At 36.0% G+C, this 24,000-nt stretch overlaps 1 protein-coding gene and 1 pseudogene across 2 annotated transcripts in view; both read left to right on the forward strand.

Annotated features, from left to right (window-relative positions):
* The window catches only part of LOC144973185 (uncharacterized), a 62,669-nt gene that overhangs the window by 4,354 nt on the left and 34,315 nt on the right, over positions 1-24,000 (forward strand). The window contains exon 2 of one of the 2 annotated variants that reach the window (XM_078915326.1): positions 15,861-15,968. The exons of the other annotated variant lie outside the window; for it this stretch is intronic. The gene's annotated coding sequence lies outside the window, so the exon portion shown is untranslated. The remainder of the gene's footprint in view (positions 1-15,860; positions 15,969-24,000) is intronic. 2 annotated transcript variants of the gene reach the window in all.
* LOC144973806 (uncharacterized) lies at positions 20,876-22,685 on the forward strand (annotated as a pseudogene).

Raw genomic sequence — 24,000 nt, forward strand, 5'->3', positions numbered from 1 at the left:
GATGAGTGAGATAACCCAAATGTAAAGATAGGAAGTTTATAATTTTGGTTGATGTTTGCGTAAAAATATTCTAATTTTTATTTCAGCATATTATAAGTGATCATTGACAAACAAAATAGAAAAAAAAAAAGAAAAAGGACCATAAAAAAAAGAACAACAAAAAATAAAACGACACAAAAATCCCACACACATACATAGATAGACTAGAGCTTTTATATAGAGCAATATCCACGAAATGTGCTCAAAGCGCTTTATAAAGGGTCCCTGATAAACAGTAACACGTAACATGTAGAACGAGACATGACGCCTGTTAGGCGATATTACAATTTTTCTGACAGAGACAACGCTGTTGACGGCCAGGTACTCAATTTACACCTGAGTACAATAAAGAGAATGTCAGTACAAAGTCTTTTCCAAGGACTTAACTATGCGCCGAGCTCGAACCCAGGACCTATCCAATCAGAAAGCGAGTGTTATATCACAAGACCACATAGCCGCACTAAATAAACAATAAATAAATGCACAAAGCAACTAAATGAATTGATAGATAGATAAATAAATGAATAATTAAATAAGAAGGACTTCCAATGACGTCAGAGAATATGAGTCCTTGCCGAAGAATTGCATTTCCTGGTTGAATAAAGTGTGAATTGGTCATCCATTCCTCTCAACACAGTGCAAACTTTGCTGACGTCATGACCATTTTTCTTTTTAGATCTTAGCCAAGCAAAACTTCTTACCAACAATACATGACAGTATCGGTCACATGACAAAAATGGTGATTAAATAATCGGCAATTATACCATTTTCTGGCAAACACTTTGTTCCATTTTGAACACAAAACAATTAGGTACCTCAAGTGATCTATTGTGCGGCTATGTGGTATGCCACTCGGATTCGGGTTGGAAGGTGCAGGCTTCAAGTCCCGCTCTGAGTGGCGCATGGCTGAGTCCTTGGAAAAAGTTCTTTATTCACATTCTCCTACGTACTCAGGTTAAAATGAATACCTGGACTTTAACAACGTTGTCTCGGTCCCATTACTAAAACATTGTAATATCACCTAAGAAGCGTCACGTGTCGTTTTACATTTTGAATGTTGCTGTTGGCTTGGGCCCCTTGTAAAGCACTTTGAGCACATGTAGTGTATATTGTCATATATAAATGCACAATTAACAAAAAAAAAAAAGATATCATTTTACAAGACAAGTGCCTTTCTCGCCAAAATGAAAAGAGTGTTTTGTCAAACAACTGGTACACTCAAACTTAGCGTACCTATGGAATGGTATTTGCTTGGAAAAATATCTAGTCATTGAGACATTGCAGCTGTTCTTTTTTTTGGACACGGGAACATGGCAAAGTAAGAATATTATGTAGTGGGTGGGGTTCCTCTCTATTGAGTTTAGTATTGTAAAACTGTTTAGACAATCCCATATGCGTACTGTACTGTTTATTTGGACTAGGCATGAACCAATGGAAGCGATCTATATTCAGGTTTTCGTTCAACCAAGTCATCAATCACATGATTTGTTGCTGTACAACGATTGGATATTTCTTTTAAAATGTAAACACGCCGATTTGTTTATGAAAGTTGTAAACATACACCTGTGTCAAACAGAACAAAATGACCAATCGTGATGTTAGATATTTCGAAAGCTGTGAGCACTTTTCACTATGTGGGTCACTTTGAGCACATTTTGCAATGTGACTAATGACCTCGAGCACGTGGAAAGTTAATATAGATCGCTCCCATTGTTAAATAATCATTTTAAAAAGTATTTTTTAAAACCAACAACTGAAAATAAAAAATAAACAAAATAAAAAAGTATTGCCCTGTGAACCTGGGAATACGAAAACAAGAAAATTTGAATAAGGTGACATTCGAGACTATAGATAGAATGCGCCTGGCCAAGGAGTTCACAACATTGCCATCCAGAAGTATAACGGACCAACACACAAACTCTGTGTAACCATGAACTTTTATAGTCTGGTTAATACAGTTTAGTGAGAACAACTCACAAACACGGATGGCAAAAACAATAACAAAGGCCTGAGTGACGTCATCTGCATACTATCTATAATGATAATATCGAAACATGAAACGTTGGGGCAACCTCGTATGCGGGTTTTCATTGTCAGTTGGTAAACATAGCAATTTGAGTATTGATGGTAAACATAGCAATTTGAGTATTGATGGTAAACATAGCAATTTGAGTATTGATGGTAAACATAGCAATTTGAGTATTGATGGTAAACATAGCAATTTGAGTATTGATGGTAACCTATGTGGTTAAGTACAATACACACAATTTCTGCCCCATCATCAATGGTAAAAATACACAAAACCATATGTAAACTCAAAAGTTTATAGATAGTGTGCGCTTGGCGAAGAAGCTCGCAACACTGCCATTATAACGGACCAACACACAAAACTATGTATAAGCATGAACTTTTATAGATAGAATGCGCTTGGCTAAGAAGCTCATAACATTACCATTCGGAAGTATAACGGACCAACACACAAAACTGTGTGTATCCAAGAACGTTTATTGTCGGGTTAATACTTTTCAGTGAGCATTACTCACAAACGGGGATGGCAAAAAACAATAACAAAGACCTGATTGTCGTCATCTTCGAACTATCTATAGTCTGCATAAAACAATTTAGTGAGAATTACTCATAAACGTGGATGGGCAAAAAAACAAAACAAACAATAACAAAGACCTGAGTGACGTCAATATCGAACTACCTATAGATAGAATGCGCTTGGCCAAGGAGTTCACAACATTGCCATCCGGAAGTATAACGGACTGATACATCAAACTATGTGTCACCTTGAACGTTTATACTCTGGTTCATACAGTTTAGTGAGAATTAATCGTCAACGCGGATGGCAAAAAACAAAACAAAACAATAACAAAGATCCAACCATTATATCTGTAGATAGTATGCGCTTGGCTAAGAAGCTCATAACATTGCCATCCGGAAGTATAACGGACCAACACACACAAAACTGTGTGTATCCATGAACGTTTATAGTCGGGTTAATACAGTTCAGTGAGCATTACTCATAAACACGGATGGCAAAAAACAATAACAAAGACCTGAGTGACGTCATCTTCGAACTATCTATAGAATTTAGAGAGAATGTAGTGAGAAGTAATAACCCAACTAAAGATAGAAAACTGAAAAAACAGAACCAAATTTAAATTATAATATAACAAATAAACATTATGAGCGAGTTGATGTTTACCAACTTGACAAAGATACGCATCGTTTGCTATTAAAACTCTGTTGCCACTCCAGACGTTTCCATTTTCTGTATTTCAGTCTCGGGGGCATTTTATTCAGCTGCATTACGTGAATAAATGTGAACTTTACTAAGAACCTTATTCAGAAAACAAATAAAAGATATTTGAATGCTATGAATTCGTGAATGGGAGCGATCTTTATTCATGTTTTCGTCCAACCAAGTCATCAATCACATGATTTGTTGTTGTCCAACGATTGGATATTTCTTAATAAATATAAACACGCTGCTTTGTGTATGAAAGTTGTAAGTACAGCCAGATAGTTCGAAGATGACGTCACTCAGGTCTTTGTTATTGTTTTTTGCCATCCGCGTTTATGAGTAATGCTCACTGAGCTGTATTAACCAGACTATAAACGTTCATGGATACACACAGTTTTGTGTGTTGGTCCGTTATACTTCCGGATTGCAATGTTATGAGCTTCTTAGCCAAGCGCATACTATCTATACCCATGTGTCAAGCTGAACAAAATGACCAATCGTGATGTTAGATATTTCAAAGCTGTGAACACTTTTCACTATGGAGGTCACTTTGATCACACTTTGCAATGTGACCAAGGACCTCGAGCACATGGAAATGTAATACTGATGATGCCCATTGAAACACATACTTTTCGTTTGGTTTTACAATCGAGACGATGACTCTGTGCGGGTGGTTGGGGGGGGGGGGGGTGTACTCTCCAATCCAAATTCTTGTGTCTTGTCTATTTCCTACTTTTTGTGTGCCTCACCTCAGCTCATTCTGTTTACATTCTCCTCTAGAAGATTAAAGGTGTTGACTTCTAACTTATAACTTTCATTAGTATCATTTATTCACATACACACTTATCAGATCTTAAACTTACACCAGTGCCTGGTCCCTGATTTGTCATTAGCGACAACGATCTAACTCAGCTTTCAGTAAAACCCAAGGCGCATCACTTTTGCTGCTCTTTAGATGAAAATTTAAGATGAATTGTCAGTAAAAAGTATTAATTGAACTCACACAATTGAATACTATCTTAGGTATAAATGCATAGTGAAAAATATATTCTTATTTACACATTTAAGTTCATAAATTGATAAAAATATTTACAGCACTAGTAAAAAGCCCGCAATTTCGCGGGGAAAGAACTATTTTCATTCGATATTGCCTGAATCATTTTCTTGATTATCTTGATTACGATTAGATGCACACTTTAATCGATGTGCTTGTCGCTGTCATGCTTTATTCAGCGTGATTTTAGTTTATCAGTCAGTAGATATCAATATCAATAAGTCACAAGTCTTTACCACTCTTGACTTGGGAGGCCTTCTGAAAGCTCCTACAAAGGGAAACAACTTAAATAATATTCCCTTAACTAACCCCAAGAAAAAGTAAAACCTAGAGTACCTTTAACTAACCCTAATAGGAAAATAAACACCCTAGCATTATGACTAACCCTAATAGAAAAAAAAAACACCCTCGGACTGCTTTGCACTACCTTTCAATACTTCACAAATTAAAATGGCGGCTGAGAATCAAAACAATGGTCAAATTAGGAAATTTTAAACTTTCACAAATCTATCAAGGTTTGTTCTAGAGTTTTAAAAATGCTTCTATATGATGACAAATTGAATAAATAAACGCCTGACAAAAGATCTACGGTGAAAATACAAATTGAAAGAATACTGGGGATGTAGGATCTTTCGGAATGTCTCCTCCCTATGACCTTTACTAAGACTTATGACTAACCCGAATAGAAAAAAATCCTCACAAATCTATATGGTGACAAATTGAATAAATGAACGCCTGACAAAAGATCAAGGGTGAAAAAACAAATTGAAAGAATACTGGGGATGTAGGAGCTTTCGGAATATCTCCCCTTCACCTAACTTATGTGAGGTCAAATGAAAATCTGAAGCAGTTTGTTCAGGCTAGAAGCGAGACAGATACAGTTGACAGTTTGTCGACAACGTTTAACTAAATATTTCCCAGGGCAATAATTATCACATCGATGGCATAAAAACGACCGTAATATCAGCAGTAATATTAGTAGACGTTGTTAATCGGTGAAACTTGTTTAAAATTTCTGTAAATCTGAATACCTTTATGTGATCAAGTGAATAACATCACTTTGAATGCCACGATTTGCTGAAAAATGCCAACACACACATGTATACACCACACACAACACACACACAAACAAACACACACGCACACACACACACACAAACATACACACAATTAGAACATACTACTACATAACAACACTGATCACCGCTAAATCAACAACACAACGGAAGTAATAATAATACTTGATGTCATAAATAGATGACGCAAACTGACAACTTTGTACATGTGTCAAAATTAGTTGAGAGAGACCTTAGTGTCGTCGGTACATATTTTATGATATCTGTTTGACTCAACGAACTTTCAAACTGACTTTAAATTATGAAAGGAAGGAAATCAAGTTATCTGTTTATCTATCTGTAAAAAATACATTTCTAATTTTCAAATCTTTCAGTAGAGTTGTGGGCCGTATCAATTTTTTTATTGACTCAAATAAGCACAATGTTCTCCACAAGGCTATATTTTTTAAAGAAAGGATTTGAGGGGCAATACTGAAAAGTTAATGATTGAATACTGAAATAATTGATTATTTTAAATTTCATTGTGCAAATAGCTAAAAGTTCACACTTTCTTGTCTATCTATTTGCGGAATTCAAGAGCCCATAAGTGAGATAAATAACAAGATTGTTTGACACAATCAGGGCAAAATTATTATCTTTAAAATGGTTTTAGGCTTAGTGGTGTGTCATGTTATTGGGTCATAAACCCTAAAGCACCGAATGCCTACACATTATCTATTTCTAATTTTCACCTGTGTGCGAATGTTATTTTTAGAACTTACACACACACACACACACATACACACCCGCGCCCGTAATATATATATATATATATATATATATATATATATATATATATATATATATATATTTATATGTATAAACAGTGTCAGACAAAGTAAGAAACAATAATTTAAAAAAACATCCAAAAAATTCAACATGACTCAACTGGTCCAGGCAGGCTGATTTTAAGGATGTTTTTTTTTTTTCTTGTATTTTTCTTTCTTGCTTTGTCTGGCACTGTTTCATCCACACTTCTTCAGATCTCTATTTTACACCAGTGCCTGCTCCATATTTTGTCACTTTGACAATTCCTTGACAAATTCCTTTGAATTCGCAACTTGTATAACGATGATTTTCAACACAACCTATCCAATCTTCAAAAATGGAAGTTTGCTTATAATGGCTATGAAGTCTTGTGTAATGATATTCGACTTCTGACCTCTTAGCCTGTGTGCTTCAAGGCCCGCTGTGGGCTGTACACAGTTTATAAAACCAAAGCTAGAGGTGCCTTAATGAGCCAGTAAAATGGAGAGAAAAATAAAGTGAGTAGCTGTGACTCATATATAAGGGAACATCACAAAACAAACAACGTTTCGGGCCTTGGCCTTCGTCAGAAGACAAAAAACACAAACACAAATATGTAAATTTACAAAATATCACATTTCGTCAAATGTGGAAACAATGTAAATGTAAGGAGAGGGCGTCGAGTGTGGATGCAAGAAGAGGCACGAGTAAAGGTTTATCCCTTGAGAAAAGCTTTTTACTCACTCTTTTAATAAAACTCATCTTTTTTAACATTGAAAAGGTAACCTAATCCATTTGTTTTTAAAGAGACCTCATACGTTCTCATTTACTTAAAAATTGAAAATCGGACATGGGGCCGAACTATCAGAAGGTCCATGCGCAAATTCTTTCTTCTATTTTCGTTTTTTCAGGAGCAATTTTCGATGATGCTCTAACGACTTTGATTAAGCTTTAACTCACTCAACCCTAACACCGACTATATCTGTAGTTTACCCGGGTTACTTTTACCCCATGCCTATTTATTACATTTTTAGGAGACAAATTATAGTCGTAGCATTGAAGCTAATGTTTTTAGTTTTTACATGTTATTGGTGGTTGATATGTACATGCTGATTTTTAATACATTTTTTTCCAATTTTGAAAAGTGGCAAAAAACTCTAGGATTGAGTGAGTTAAGACCAAAGCGCATGTTCTTTTCTTATTTACAACAATCAAATCGTTAAATCCAGTTGTCAAATTGTTACTTGGGTTGACATACTGAAATATTTATCGCAAAGTTAGTTTAATCTTTAACCGTTTATGGTTGCGTCATATGCACAACACACCCTTGCAACATTATAAATAAATGGTGGTTGTCTTAAACTTGTCTACTTATTAAAATGTCAGAAATGTAAACACTGACTTTGTGAACGTGTTATAAAGATAAGATAAGAAAAAGGTTAGGCTTTATTCAAGCTGTGTTTGGCAACATTCAAAGACAGTGGATGGTATTGGCCTTTTAAATAATATATAGATAGTTCGAAGATGACGTCACTCAGGTCTTTGTTATTGTTTTTTGCCATCCACGTTTATGAGTAATGCTCACTGAACTGTATTAACCTGACTATAAACGTTCATGGATACACACAGTTTTGTGTGTTGGTCCATTATACTTCCGGATGGCAATGTTATGAGCTTCTTAGCCAAGCGCATACTATCTAGAGATAGTTCGAAGATGACGTCACTCAGGTCTTTGTTATTGTTTTTTGCCATCCACGTTTATGAGTAATGCTCACTGAACTGTATTAACCTGACTATAAACGGTCATGGATACACACAGTTTTGTGTGTTGGTCCGTTATACTTCCGGATGGCAATGTTATGAGCTTCTTAACCAAGCGCATACTATCTATATGATAACAGAAAAAAAGTGAAACGAATTAAATAGGAATGCGTTTTATCAGAAAAAAAATTCCGGTTCACGAAGTCGCGGTCTTTTAAAACAGCGGAGTTCTCAGATGACGCCATGAATGCGACCGAAATAATAAAAGGACACACCCTAGAGTTAAACAGGTTAAACACCTTTCTGATTATTTATCTGTTATCAATTAAACAACGCTCTGTACAGTGAGTTGATATGGGGCGTTCTTGTCATTTTCTCACCTCCGCATAACTAAGCAATGCTTCTTATTCAAGAAACGTATGGTTGGATTTATAATAACAATAATAATTATGATGATGTGCTGATGATGATAACAATAATGACAATTATAAGAAATAATAATAATAATAATAATAATGATACTTCCAATGAAAATACTACTACTACTACTACTACTACTACTACTACTACTACTACTACTACTACTACTACTACTACTACTACTACTACTACTACTACTACTACTACTACTACTACTACTACTACTACTACTACTACTACTACTAATAATAATAATAATAATATGATGATGATGATGATAATGATGATGATGATGATTATTATAATTATTATTATTATCATTATTATTATTATTATTATTATTATTATTATTATTATTATTATTATTATTATTATTATCATTATTATTATTATTATTTCAAAAATTCATTTCAACTTTTCATAACCGTTAGTCAGAGTGGATCAGCTGTGAACGTTGAAAATGTTCTGTATACAAACATGAAAGTCGATGAGAAAAACGGTTGGGGGGAGGAGATTTGAAAATTTTCTTTTATCCTATTTTGTTTTAACCCTTTCTGGTTGTTTATGATTTTATTATTATCTTAGCCATCGTATTGCTGTTTAGACCACAGCACTAGGCTTCATAGAAGGCAATATTCCTTTCTTAACGGATTCAGTTTGATTTTCAATTATATTATATTTTAAGTAATAAGAACATCAATAATAGAAATCGTGGAAATCAATCTTACTATCAGGTGATGTGTTGTCAAAAATGTTTCCGAATATAATGTAGAATAAAAATAATAAATCGATAATAAATAAATAAATAAATAAAATGAGCTTTTATATAGCGCAATATCCACTAAATGTGCTCAAGGCGCTTTACAAGGGGTCCCTGGCAAACAGCAGCATTTAACATTTAGGACGGGACAACGCCTGTTAGGCTATGTTACAATTTTTTTCGGACAGAGACGACGCTGTTAACAGCCAGGTACTCATTTTACACATGAGTACTGTGAGAGAATGTGAGTAAAGAGCCTTCTCCAAGGGCTCAACTATGCGCCGAGCGAGGCTCGAACCCAGGACCTTCCGATCCGAAAGCGAGTGATATACCACGAGACCACATAGCCGCACATAGAATTGAGATGGCTGAGATGTTTTGGGTAAAGAGTAAAAGATATCAGTACTAGTGTGTTGCACCGTAGCCATCGTTGACATATAGCCTGACACTAGAACCCTCTGGGACTGGCAGTTTGACGTAATGTTTTAGGTTTGTGTAGCGTCTAGTGAGTTGTCGTTAGTAGAGCTCGGGGAAACAAGTTATTTCATTGGTTGAACTATTGAATATAACTCACGATTTGTTTTCTTTTGTGGCAAAAGACTGGGATTTTGACGTCATTTTTTGGTCAGTGCCAGGCTATAGATAGAACGAAGATGACGTCACTCAAGCCTTTGTTATTGTACTTTGCCATCCGCGTTTGTGAGTGATTCTCACTAAACTGTATTACCCCGACTATCAAAGTTCATGGTTACACATAGTTTTGTGTGTTGGTCCGCTATACTTCAGGATGGCAATGTTATGAGCTTCTTAGCCAAGCGCATACTATCTATAACTTTACGATAGCGACGGTTGCACGCTGCACAATATTTCTTTCCTCGTCGAACAATGTTTCGAAAATGTGTATTGTCACAATATGCCCAATAAATTGAGAGTGGAAAATAAATTTATCAAACTGTTTAATTTCAAATACTTAGAGAACAGTGCCGTTTTTAAATTTTAAATAATGAGAAACATAGGGAGAAAAATAAATTGGTGTGTGGTTATTTCTCAATGATAATGCAAAGCTTGAATGATGAATCATATTCTGAGGTTTATAATAATTAACACTTAAACCAACCAGTGGCACCAACAAATAAACAGTATTAATTTTTGATGCTCTTTCTTAGCCGTCTAATCCGAATTTCAATAATAATAAATGATAAAGATTGTTTAAAAAATAAAGTAGCTCACGGAGCCGGAGTTCATCCCGGTTTCTTTTGTGTAAAACAGATATTAGAAATTGCTTGCTATCCTTTGGATAGGACACTAGTCTATCGCAAAGTACTTTTTGTCAGGTCTAATAGACCCAGCTACTCAATCACTGCTGAGCAGATAGGCTGGTCAGTCTAGGTCTCAGTCCTTTTGCATGAGAAGTGAGTGTTCTATCAACTGAGCTAAATTAGACACGACAATATTTCATTGATCTTTCCTCCCTTTAAAAAAACCCCTTAAAATCGACATTTAACTTTTACGTGTTGTGAATATATGGTGCTATTTTAGGAGCCTTTGTAAAATACATAATAAGATCTGATCGAAAGTACTTGAGGTCCTCTTCATAATTCCTACAAGAATAATTTACATTATAAATCTTCTCCGTCAAATTTATACTAGACATAGAAAAAGAAATCTTATCCTGGCGAATGGCATTTTTCAATTTAAAGTTTAGCTCATAAATGCTCTGTATGCTAATCCAAATAATTTAGGATGCCAGAAAAAAAAACAGGAAAAATTTACGACGCCATTTTAGTATGAAGTAGAAAACAAAAATATTCGAAACTTTACAAGCAAGAAGAAAAAAATCTTAAGTTAATTCTTGTCAAGTTTATTAAAAATGCTTTATTGGTTTAGAAACCATGCCGGTTATAACAAACTCGAATTAAAATTAGGGTATCGAAAGTTTCCAAATTTGCGTCGTGTTTTAGCAGTGAGGTGTTACTTGTGTAAGAAGTTGCTGCATCTGGGTGAAAAACAAATGAGCAATCGGAACAAAGTCTGGAAGAAGCTTTTTGCTTATGACAATGCTACATGATTTACGGGCAGAAATCAAATTTGACTTACTTCAAAAAATGAATGCACACTGACTTGAATCCTATGGACTGCATGATAATTTGGTCATTGAAGGTTTATAAGGGTGGTGCAGCGTTTTACACACAGAGTTAAAAGAGTCAATTCAAAATGCTTGGGATCACATCTAATTTTGATATTTTCGTCCAAATTCTTCGATATTTGGGTTTGATTGTCGTAAGATTTCATATTTGTATCATTTATAGTCTGGGGACTGCAGACTTCTAAACTTTTCCGGATTTTTATCTTCTCGCAACCGATATATGAATTGTTTGTCCTGCTATAAATTGATGGTCCTTATTCATATTCCATCACATATTGACTAGACACTTATTTTTTGTTGTTTTTGATTGATGCATACGATGTTGTAAAGTATACATTAAGGTTTGATGTCCAGGCATATTTACTTTGATGATATAACAAGACATTTAGTTTATGTTCCTTGCTTTAAAAAAAAAACACAGGCTAAATAATATTTCATGTTCCTCTACCTCTTTCCCATTTTAAGTTATGTTGAAGAGTATCTTATCTAAAAATTGAAAAGGCAAATTCATTTAAAGATTGTCTCCATCAAAATCGGAAAAAAATTCTCCATAATTTAAGATGGAGAGGTTTTCTTTTACTAGCTGTGACTTGAAATTTTCCTGGTCATCCTAACTATTCTCTATTTTTTTTCTATTGTTAAAGAAATTTAATTTATCGTTAACTGTTGTACTGACAAATCAATGTTATGTTTTGTATAAAGGCAAGTACATTGTCACTGACGTGGCATTCAGAGACATTAAAAGGACCTTAGATTTACATTGTAGGAAACCATAAAGAAAATAATGATTGTCTGCAAAGCCACTCCACACTAATAAGATGCTCCCCTGGAATAAATTTGCTTTTACTCCGTAACAAAAAATGCTGGAGCAAAATCACTCGGTCACTGACGAGACAATTTCTTTATGCGATCCTTTGGATCACTTGATTCTGTTGTAAATTTATCTGGTTTATATAAAGCTAGGAGCTTGGATTTAATTGAGCAAGTCTAATAAATCATACTGATTGAGTTCATAATAACAAAGGAACGATATTAACTACATGTTAGATGTTTAGTCTGGTTTTGACATGTCACTGACGTGACAAAAATGAAAATGCAGTCTTTAACACATTTCTTTTGAAATATTAACATAATTTTCGGCTTCACAATTGAATAAATAATAATAATAATAATAATAATAATAATAATAATAATAATAATAATAATAATAATAATAATAATAATAATAAATGTACATTTATATAGCGCTTATGCCGAATCTTCGAAGCGCTTCACATTGACCATCAGTAAAAAAACATTACATACTGCAGATTGGACATACGAACAAAATCTCACACACACCCAATTACAGACACAGAACACACACACACACACACACACACACACACACACATATTCACACTGTGCATAAATATATTATTCACCCCCCCCCCCCACATATATATATATATATGTATATAAATACACACACATATACATACATACATATATATATATATATATATATATATATATATATATATATATATATATTAATTATATATACATATATATAAAATATAAAATAAAGCAATACAAACAGTCTATTGCACCTCGTGGTTTAATTTCAGGAACACACATTTTAATTTTTAACAAAAAAGATTTTAATACAAATATTTTACAATAAATATATACATAGCATAATAAATTCGTAATTTGTCCAAAACAAATGGCTCAGTTGGTAGAGCACGCGATTCACAATCAAAGGGACGGAGATCGATCCCGGGTGCAGTCTAGCGATTTGCGTAAGCAATAAGTATCTCCTCCCATTCTGCTGTATCGTTTCTTGACATGGTCACGGACTGTTCTCAGATTTAGGTTGTGTAATTTGGCCGCACATTTGCAGTCCACCCCTCCAGATGTAGCGAAATCGACTGCTTTTACCATATTATCTGCATGGTCATACGACACCGTCTTTTCTTGTAGTTCATCACCATGATTAGCCAATCTCTATAGAAAAACGAGAAAAACATGAACAGAAATCCCTTCTAGATCCAGCTCTAAAGCATGGGCATACATAAGTACCATCATGTAGGCTCACAATAAGGCTTCTTATTCAAACAGTATTAATAGGCTACACACCTCCAAGACTTTTGAATGATGTGCTTTTCTAAGTAAAACAAAAGTAAACTATGTTGTTGCAATTCCACACCCGCTTGGTGTGGAATCGCCCCAATACAAAGAAAAAAGTAATGATGATAATGATCATAATGATGATGATGATAATAATAATAATAATAGTAATGATGATGATGATGATGATGATAATAATATTAATAATAATAATAATAATAATAATAATGAAGATGATGATGATGGTGATGATGATGATGATGATGATAATAATAATAATAATAGTAATAATAATCGAGATGATGATAACGATAATGATGGTGATGATGATGATGATGATGATGATGATGATGATGATGATGATGACGATGATGATGATGACGATGACGATGAAGAAGAAGAAAAAGAAGAAGAAGAAGAAGAAGAAGAAGAAGAAGAAGAAGAAGAAGAAGAAGAAGAACTAGTCATCTGTAGGATTCGTTAAGTCATATGTGCTATAATTCTTTTCTCCCTGTTACTTAATTACTTTCATAGGATCTTCATTCCAGCTAGAGCATAGGCCATTGACTAATACCCTCCATCCTGTCCGGTTTTGTATTGACTAATACCCTCCATCTTGTCCTGTTTTGCGTTGTCATCTTCTCCGCTTCCCTCCATATTATTAGGCCTTAGTTTTCAGATCCTCCACCAATGCCCCCCCCCCTTCAAGCTGTTTCTTGCTCTTTTCCTCGTTCCCATCGCGTTCTGGGTCACACTTACCAGTACCAGGTAATATTAATTTGTTGCAGGCTTTCTCAGGGTGTGGCCCAGACATCTTCATATCCTCCTTTTAATTTCTATCTCTATTTCTTCTTGGCCTATCATTTCTCGAAGATCAGATCTATTCGTTAGAAGTCGGAAATGACCTGTTTGGTTTCTAATATAGTTCTGTCCTACAAAGAAACAACATGTCTTATTATTTTGGCTATAACTATTAATCTTTTACTTCATACACTGATTTATTAAGATGACTACCAGGAGACTTCTTAAGAGCAGTTCGGTTTAAGCGTCTTCCCCAGGTTCGGGTTAATCTTAATCTTTCTAGCTATAATATTATAAATAACTGTTTATGGTTACAAAGGATTATAATTGTTTGATGATTGTGGTTTAGCAGAATTTTTCTTCTGTCCTAGAATCCAGTTATCTTTAATACTAACACCATTAAACCACAATGATCAATATGAAAGCATTGGCTGATCTCTAGTTTAAAAAATATTATAATCATTTAAATTATAAAAATTATATATATATATATATATATATATATATATATATATATATATATATATATATATATATATATGAGACCTATTGTCTCAAATCGGTGTTTTATCGGAGTCATTTAGTCGCTGAAAATGAAATCTATAGTAAAAAAATATGAGACTTGGGTTAAGTTTCTAAATGTTATTTAGTGCAATGTACATATGTTTCATTTCAAGTTTTAATACATTTTTGGCATTCGTCTTTACTCCAAAATAATACCAGTCTGAAGAGGTAGGTCACACATAACATGAAGCATTCAACTGATACCTTTCAAGTTTTTGAGTTACTCAAATGCATTGATTATCAAGTGGCCCTATTACTTACTGTGATATCAAAACCACGTTGCTACTTTCGACAGAGAAAGTTAGTAATTCACACTGCCAAACTTTGGAAAAAACACGTATTTAAAATTTTGGCCAGAAAACTAGACCTTCTGATATCGATCAATTAAAATGAAGACCATCTTGGCAGAGACTATCAAACCTGGGACTTCCCAAACATGGGACTTCGCCAGACTCTAAGTTTGTGAGTTTTTGTCAAGATGAGGGTTATTTTAATCGATCGATAATGAAGGACGAGTTTTCTGGCCAAAATTTTAAATACTTGTTTTTCCAGAATAAGTCATTCATAGACAACTCATTCATAAGTAATACGTAGTTGTGTTTATGATTTAGGCAGGGGCCATGGTGCGTTGGTCTTTTCTTTTATATACACTGCCAGTAGGAAATCGTCGGGCATTTTATGTTTTGTTTCATATCAAGTCTTTTCTTTCACATAAACTGAAATGACTTTTTTATAATTGATGAATATACCATTAGATTGAATGGGTAGAGATAAAATTGCCAAGAGTTTATAAGATTTTAAGCCAAAATTTAACAACTAAATATTGGGTGTGCTCGCATACCCCGAAATAAAGCTGCCTTTGCCTTCGAAGAAGAAAAGTTTAAATTGGAAATTGCTTAACTTTTTAAATAAGAAAAATGAGTGGAGCATGTACTTATGTTGATAATAACAAGAAATGAATTGTGTAGAAAAGTGCCAGAAGACAACAGAGAAGTAACATCTCGTGAACAAAGAGTCAAAGCAGCCAGAGGAATTGATGACTTTGGACACCATTCATATACTTCTCTTAATGTTGTGCTTGTCGTTCCCAGGACGGATAAGCTAATGCCATAAAACTTTCAACGACAGACCTTGTCACGGCCTTTACCCAATCCTTGATGTAAGCAGTGAGCACAATTCACCCTCGGTACTTATTGACAGTGAGTACAGTACTAATAAATTTTATTTATGTCTTACCGAGGGTCTTATCTTTCTCCCTTCTCCTCTCCCATGATTGTTTTATATCTTCCCCATAATTTCTCTCTCTCCCTCTCTCTCTCTCTCTCTCTCTCTCTCTCTCTCTCTCTCTCTCTCTCCTGCTTCTTCCTTATTTTTAACGTGGATCAGTCAAAACTTGTTGTGGAGAAAATTACTTGGTTGGGCGAAACATCACGTGGAAGTCAACGTTGTTTCGATTCAAAAACTTTATATCTTCCCCATAATTTCTCTCTCTCTCTCTCTTCTCTCTCTCTCTCTCTATCTATCTATCTATCTATCTATCTATCTATCTATCTATCTATCTATCTATCTATCTATCTATCTATCTATCTATCTCTCCTGCTTCTTCCTTATTTTCAACGTCGATCAGTCAAAACTTGTTGTGGAGAAAATTACTTGGTTGGGCGAAACATCACGTGGAAGTCAACGTTGTTTCGATTCAAAAACTTCGATACGTTAACATCGTCGAAAATATATTTCTTATATTAGAGGAAAATAAGCACACAAAAGATCTTGTACCCGCGGAATTACAATTGGACAATCTTTCATATCTTTAGATTCGCCAAGTCAACCCCACACATCACGAGAAACATCCTACCGCTGACAGCAAGATGGAATGGAATATTTAGTGTCAGTACATGACATAATCAGTCGGAAGGTGAAAATTTTGGATTTGCATTTTTTTTATTTTCGGAAAAATATGCTCGTTAGAGCATTTTAATTTTTATTTGAAGTAAATCGGATGACCATGAAGTTATGGTCTGATGTGTGGGAAAGGTATCCAGCAACTTTTCTCAAAATTCATACTTTTTCAACTTGACTAGCTGTAAAAAATATTTATAAGTGATATTAAGCTTTGACATTCCCCGTAGATGTACAAAAAGGGTTGATTTAATCATTTATGACAAGAACTTATTTTTGATAAAAATTGACCTTCTAACTAAACTTGGCAATATCTCAGTTCAAACCTTTTCACCATCCGACTGATTATGTCATTCATTATGTAGACAGGGTGGCTCGGTGACTCAGTGGTACTGTTTCTTATCTTGTCACACAATCCAAGCAATATTATGCGTGATCAGTGACCGTGGAAAATTCCCGTACAGATTGTGTGTCCTTAGTTAAGGTACCTTATACTTCACTCTACTCAGGTATGAATAAATACCTGATTACATGCGTTGATGGTTATTGTCAGATGCGAATACAAAAAGTATACCTAACAGACGACTGATACTGTATGAAACAGCAATATGGTTCCATATGGGCGACTGGGTGAAAAAAAAATTAAGTATTACAGACCTGCCTTTTTGACAATTTAAAAATTTGTAATTCGGAGATAAAAAGTTTATTCGCTTTAGCTAATTTTTAAAATCAACTATTTACCCTCACAATGATTAAGCAACATTCTAAAATCCTTAAAATTGTGGAGTCTGGCATTAACTTTCATTTTCAATAATTTTTGATAACTTTGAGACGCGCGTGAATTTCTGAAACTGGAGCCAAACTTTCGTAATTCTACGAATTTTTCGTAATAGTAAGCAGGTCTGAATATTATGAAACACATTTAGTTAGAACAGGTTATGAAGACCATTGTAATTTCAATGAATTGTATACACGTTTTGATGGTTTACTTAACAACAAAAAATGAATATCTGTAACGGTTAATGATAGTAAACCAAAAATGTATGTTTGAATCAAAAGTAATTAACTGTTAATGAGAGTAAACCAAAATCGAAACCAAAAATGTATGTTGGAACCGAGATTTTGCGAGAGTCTTCTGTAGCTGGCCATCGAAATTCGAGGTGTATAACCTGATAATAATAAATAAATATGGCTGCGCAGTGTCTATGGACGCTTGCCGTGAATGGGTGCGTCACTTCGAGTTTGTCAGTTTGTTTCTATTATCCAGTTAGTAATCTGCCACCATAAATCTCTGTCTAGTGCAAGTGTTCTTAACTTTAGAATGTCATCATATGTGGTAAGGTGCTGAGGCAGTTGGATTTTTCCTTGTGTTGTTGAAATCAGTTCTTCGGTTGTTGTTTTTAAATGCATTTGACCTTTTTTGAGATCTTGATTCAATGTTGTTGGAAGTGAAGTTGGCGGGTCTGTACTTGGCTCCTTGTTTGAAGTAATCATCCATTGAGGTTTGTACTGGAATATTTTCATCTCGCTAGAACACGTTTCCGAACAGTTTCATCTTTGTTCCTTTATACGCGTACTGACTGGATGTACTCTGCATCTGTCATATACATCCTCCTTACTGATTTTGTCTGGCCAATGTACCCCAAGAACTCGTCTCAATTGTTTGCGATGAAGGGAGTCCAGGGTGTCCAAATTCTTGTTTGTAAGACCCGACGTACGACAGTTGTACATAAGGATTGGCAGCACTAGCGCTTCGTAAAGTCGTATTCTTATATTTTCATTAATGATTTTCGTCCTGTTCCAAACGTTGTGTAGTTCTTTGAATGCAGTTTGAGCTAGAATTTTTCTCCAATTAATCTCCTCATTCTCATTAATTAAGTTTCCGAGTTTTCTTACACTTTTCCATTCCGCTTGTTTCTAGTTAACCACTGTAATTTCTGTTTTGGATTCGTTGACCTTTAGATTCCAATGTCGCAGAGTATTTGATATTATTGGCATGTGCTGCTTCGCCAGGTCTGCTGTATCAAATATGATATCAACCTCGCCTGCGTAAATCAGTTCGCAGGTAGGGATTTGAGGAATCGGGAGTTTTTGTATTAATTCTTTTAGTGCTGCTTTCAAATAATAATACGGTAAAAAGGATTGGGCTCAGACTGTCTCCTTGGGTAGTTCCCAGCGATGTTAATAGTGAAATTGTTTCCGTTCAAGATGTAAACGTAAGTGTTGTGTTTGCTAGCAGTGATCTTATTAGTCGGATATTGTCTTTTTCGAGAAATGAATTTAGTACCTTCAAAAGTTTTGTTCTGCAGATTGTATGCGAAAAAGGTGGATATTGGTATTTGATTGTTGTTTCGCGTAGATTAAATCACAAGCTATTTCGGCAGAACTATATTTTTATCAAATTATATGATAATGGCAGCAGTACATGTAAATGAAGTGATTCTGTCCTTTTCTGGTGAGGGTGACATCATTGCATGGATAATGAAGGTGAGACTGGTAGCAAAGTTGAAAGGCATTCATAACGCAGGTTGAAAATTTCTTACCGTTGTATCTGGAGGGAGATGTATTGGCGTTGTATTTGCAGTTGGATGAGGTGCAGCAATCGAATGCGAGAGAAATTGAACAGCATTTGATCGAAGCGTTTGCCGAAGGACCGTTTGTGGCGCATAAAAAGATGATGGAAAAGAGATGGATGGGTAAACATGTTGATGTGTTTTGCACGGAGTTGAGGAGGCTTGGTGGGTTGGCTGGATTTAATGGCGAAGGGTTGGATAGATTGGTGAAGTTGTGTTTTGTTAACGGTTTTCCTGATGCAATATCGTGTGAGCTTCAGCAAGTAGAAAATGTATTTCAGATGTCTATGGCGGACCTGCTTAACTCACTCAACCCTAACACCGACTATATCCGTAGCTTACCCAGGTTACTTTTACCCCATGCCTATGTATTACATTTTTATGAGACAAATTATAGGCGTCGTATCAAAGCTAATGTTTTTAATTTTTACATGTTAATGAATGGAAGTTGAAAAAACTATCTATGCACATGCTCATTTTTTATACATTTTTTCCAATTTTGAAATGTTGCAAAAAATCTCTAGGATTGAGTGAGTTAATAAAGCTCGAATTCTTGCTGCCAACAAAGGGTGTGTTGCAGCGGCAGTGAGAACCATTACCCGAACAAGAAGCTTAGGTGAGCAGACAAAACCGTTTAGTGGTTGTTTCCGTTGCGGTGGGCCACACATGAAAAAGAACTGTTACCAAAATGTAACAGAAGTACGGTGCTATAGGTGCAACAAAAAAGGGCATTTAGCGAATCGTTGCGCAATTCTGAACACAAAATGGGTACAGGGAAACGAATTAGGGGTCACTGGTGCGCCAGCAGTTACCCCAGTTATACAGGGGCGCACTCTCTAGTAGTAATAATAATTCATGCAGACAAATTGAAAGGAGTAAAGGCATTGGTAGATACAGGGTGCATGACGACGGAGGTTAGTTCGTAGTTAGTTGGAGCTAGACAATGTAAAGGATGAGACTATATTATATTTGCGTTTGACGGGTCACGGGTGCCGTGTAATGGTGAACAAGATGTGCGATTGAAGTAGAAGGGACAATGGTGTGGTGAAGCAATTGTAGCAGATTCTATATTTGGTGACGTGAAGGTTATCATTGGAATGGACGTAATTTATGAGTTGGGGTGGGGGGGGGGTGTGACAATCAAAAGTGGTAAGATTGAATTCTGTAACAGCCGCAGTGCAGTTCTTGTGAGCAAAAAGGCCGTGAGTGAAAAGGTATCAAATGACAATAAAATTGATGAATGCGGGACAGGGTTGTGACAGCCAGCGAGTGTGTTGCTAGAGAAGAGGAAAAAGTTGACGATGGGAAATTGATGGATGAGGTGATTGAAGACAGTGATTTTACAGCAGTATTTGATGGAAGGCACTGGACGGTGCAATGTACATGGAAAACGGAGCCACACGTATTAGAAAATACGGTTGAATGTTATTATCGGAACTTAAAAGGTACAGTTAGGGATGGCTTTGAAACGGAAGTGGATAGATGGATAAAGGAAGGTGTCCTGATTTCATGGAATACAAAAGTTAAATCGGGAGTGATTCCTTTAATGGCTGTTGTCCAACCCACGAAGAACAAGGTCATGCCAGTTTTGGATTTCAGGGAGCTGAATAAGCATGTCAACTGTCACACGGATAATGTCAAAAATTCTAAAGACAGTATTGGGGAAAACTGGTGAAGTGAAACGTGCAACAATATCATATGTTGATGACATTCTTTTAGACGAAAATAGCATGTCTGCAAATGCGTTGATTACTCACTTGAAAGAATGGTGGCTAGTAACCAAGCGGCAGAGTCATTGACTGGTGGGGCTGCACTAGGATTGCGCATATCGAAAAGCAGAGATGGGAGGTTAATGTTTTCACGGGGGAACGAAGTGCCGGAGAGTGTACCTAATAGTATTGACAAAACAGAGCTGTTCTCAATATGTGGAAAGCTAATCGGCCATTATCCGATAGCTGGGTGGCTTCGTGTATCATGCAGCTATATCAAGAGAGTAGCTGGGGGAATGAAATGGAGTGATGGAGTCAACAAAAGAGCAATCGAGATGCTTCAGGATGTGTTGCGAGGAGTGAAGGATGATGAATCCGTGAGAGGAATATGGCGAGTTTTGATGTCAGAGACTGGAATTGTATGGTGCGATGCAAGTAACATTGCCTTGGGTTTTTAAAATTAGAAATTGGAGATAAGGTGGTAGAGGACGCAGCGAGGTTGAAAAACAGACGATTTCAAACACATCAACGTAGCTGAATTGGAGGCTGTAATGAAGGGGATCAATCTGGCACTGAAATGGGGAGTGACACGTGTCACAATAATGACAGACTCAGCATCAGTGAAAGGATGGGTGCAGACTGTATTGACGGATTAGAAAAGAGTGAAGACGAAGGGAGCGGCTGAGTTACTCGCCAAAAGACGTTTAGGGATTTTGAAGAGTTTAATAGATGAATTTGACCTTCATGTGTGTATACAGCTTGTGCCGTCGATAAGGAATAAGGCGCTTGAATTAACGAGAGTGAAGAAAGAATGGATTGAGTTAGGAAAGAATGGAGACGGAGACGGACAATTTGTATGTGCCTCTGTTGCTCCTGACCTGAAGGCCCTGCATGAGGTTCATCACATGGGTGTTGACCGAACGTTGTTCCTTGCTAGAAAGGTCTTTCCAGAAGTTCAAAGAGCTGATGTTTGTAAAGTAATAAGAGCATGTGAACGATGTCAATCAATCGATCCTACCCCTTCGTTCACGAGAGAGGAAACCTCAGTGTTTTTGATAATTGGTACAGGTTGGCGATTGATGTGACTCATTACCGCCAAATTCCGTAGTTGTTCATCGTTGATTGCGGCCTGGGAAGATTTTCCATGTGGAGGAAACTGACACGAGAAACGGCGGAATTTGTAACTGCAACATTAAATCAGTTGTTTCTTGAGAGGGGGGGGGCTGTAAAAGAAATTCAAATGGACAATGGGACTGTATTTAGATCAGATTGTATGTGCCGGTTACTCAAAAGGTGGAGAGTGGTGGTAACATTCAGGGCTGCCTACCGACCAAGTGGCATTGGGATTGTAGAAAGACATCATCGAACAATTAAGACCTTGGCAGAAAGGGCAAACATTTCACCCATGGAGGCTGTTTATTGGTATAATTCTACACCCAGGCACGACATAGATGGGGAGACTGTGCCGTTTCGTGCGATCTATAAGTACGAGTGGAGAGATATTCAGACCGCCGAGAATGAAGCTCCCAGTAATGGCAGTGAAAGCATTAGTGGAAGATTCAAGGTTGGTAAGAGAGTTTGGGTGAAACCTCCTCATGCCAGATGCACATCAAAATGGGGAAAAGGTACTGTGACTGCAGTGAATTCGATTAACAATGTTGATGTTGATGGTATACCACGACACGTGTTGGATATACGGAGTGTCACTGAAGCAGAAAGCGAAGACAATGTGTAGAACATCACCAGGCCACAGTGGGCGTATGGTATTCAGAGATTGGAGGAAAGTGACGGTGAGGAAAGAGAAGGTGAAATTCAGAGATTGGAGGAAGAAGGCGTTGAAGAAAATGTAGAGAGCACATGTTTCGGGGTACCTGGAGTCGATGAAGAAGTGAATCCATGTAGAGCAGAGCCAGAAGAAAAACTTGAAACTATGAACGATCTCAGACCTGTTGCACTGACTTCAATAGTCATGAAATCTTTAGAAAAACTTGTTCTTGTTAAAATTAGGAATCAGTTTATGCCATTGAGTGATAGTCATCAATTTGCTTACAAACCAGGACGTGGCGTAGAGGATGCCATTTTGCTGTTTACAAACAACATCTACAGGCATCTAGATCACGCTAGGAGCTATTGCAGATTGCTTTTTGCAGATTTTTCTTCAGCGTTCAATACAATGCAACCTCAGTTGGTTGTTCAAAAATTGACTAGTCTGAATTTAAACAAGTATATAATTGCTTGGGTGCTCGAATTTCTTACGGAGAGAGCACAATATGTTCAATTAGGGCAAAACAAATCTTCCTGTATAACTACAAATACTGGCGCTCCTCAAGGTTGTGTATTGTCCCCTGTATTATTCACAATATACACGAATGACTGTAGAAGTCAAAACCTGAGTGTACCTTTAATAAAGTTTGCAGATGACACCGCTCTTCAAGGCCTCATAACAAATGGCAACGAAGTGGCTTATAGGCAAGAAATTGATAGATTTGTGTCTTGGTGTGATGCCCACCACCTAGAGCTTAACATAAGCAAGACAAAGGAGCTAGTGATTGACTTTAGGAGACTGAAGGAACCGATAGAACCGTTAAAATTAAAGGACCAATTCGTCCAGCGAGTTCCTCACTACAAATACCTTGGTGTAACGATTGATGACAGGCTCAAGTGGGATGAACACTTGAAAATAATTAGGCATAAGATGTGCAGACGTACATATTTTTTATCGAAACTCTCTCAGTTTAGAATAGATAAAACCCTCTGCACATTATTTTATAGAGCAGTAATCGAAAGTGTTTTGTCATTTTGTATAACAGCTTGGGGAGGCAATTGCTTAGCAGTGGAAAGGAACAAAATAAATTCAAATATTAAAAAATCCATTAAAGCTATATAAATGATGTTGACGATGTAGATCTTTTATACGAGAAATTTTGTATAAATAAAATAACTAAAATATTAAATGACCAGTATCATCCACTAAGACCATCAATTATTATGTCAGAAAGAAGTGGTCGCCCTTTCTCTATTTCAACGAAAACAGAGAGACACCGAAAATC

The sequence above is a fragment of the Berghia stephanieae genome, chromosome 5 (assembly GCF_034508935.2).
Source record: "Berghia stephanieae isolate SIO BIC M18660-M18661 chromosome 5, UCSD_Bste_1.3, whole genome shotgun sequence".
NCBI lineage: Eukaryota > Metazoa > Mollusca > Gastropoda > Nudibranchia > Aeolidiidae > Berghia > Berghia stephanieae.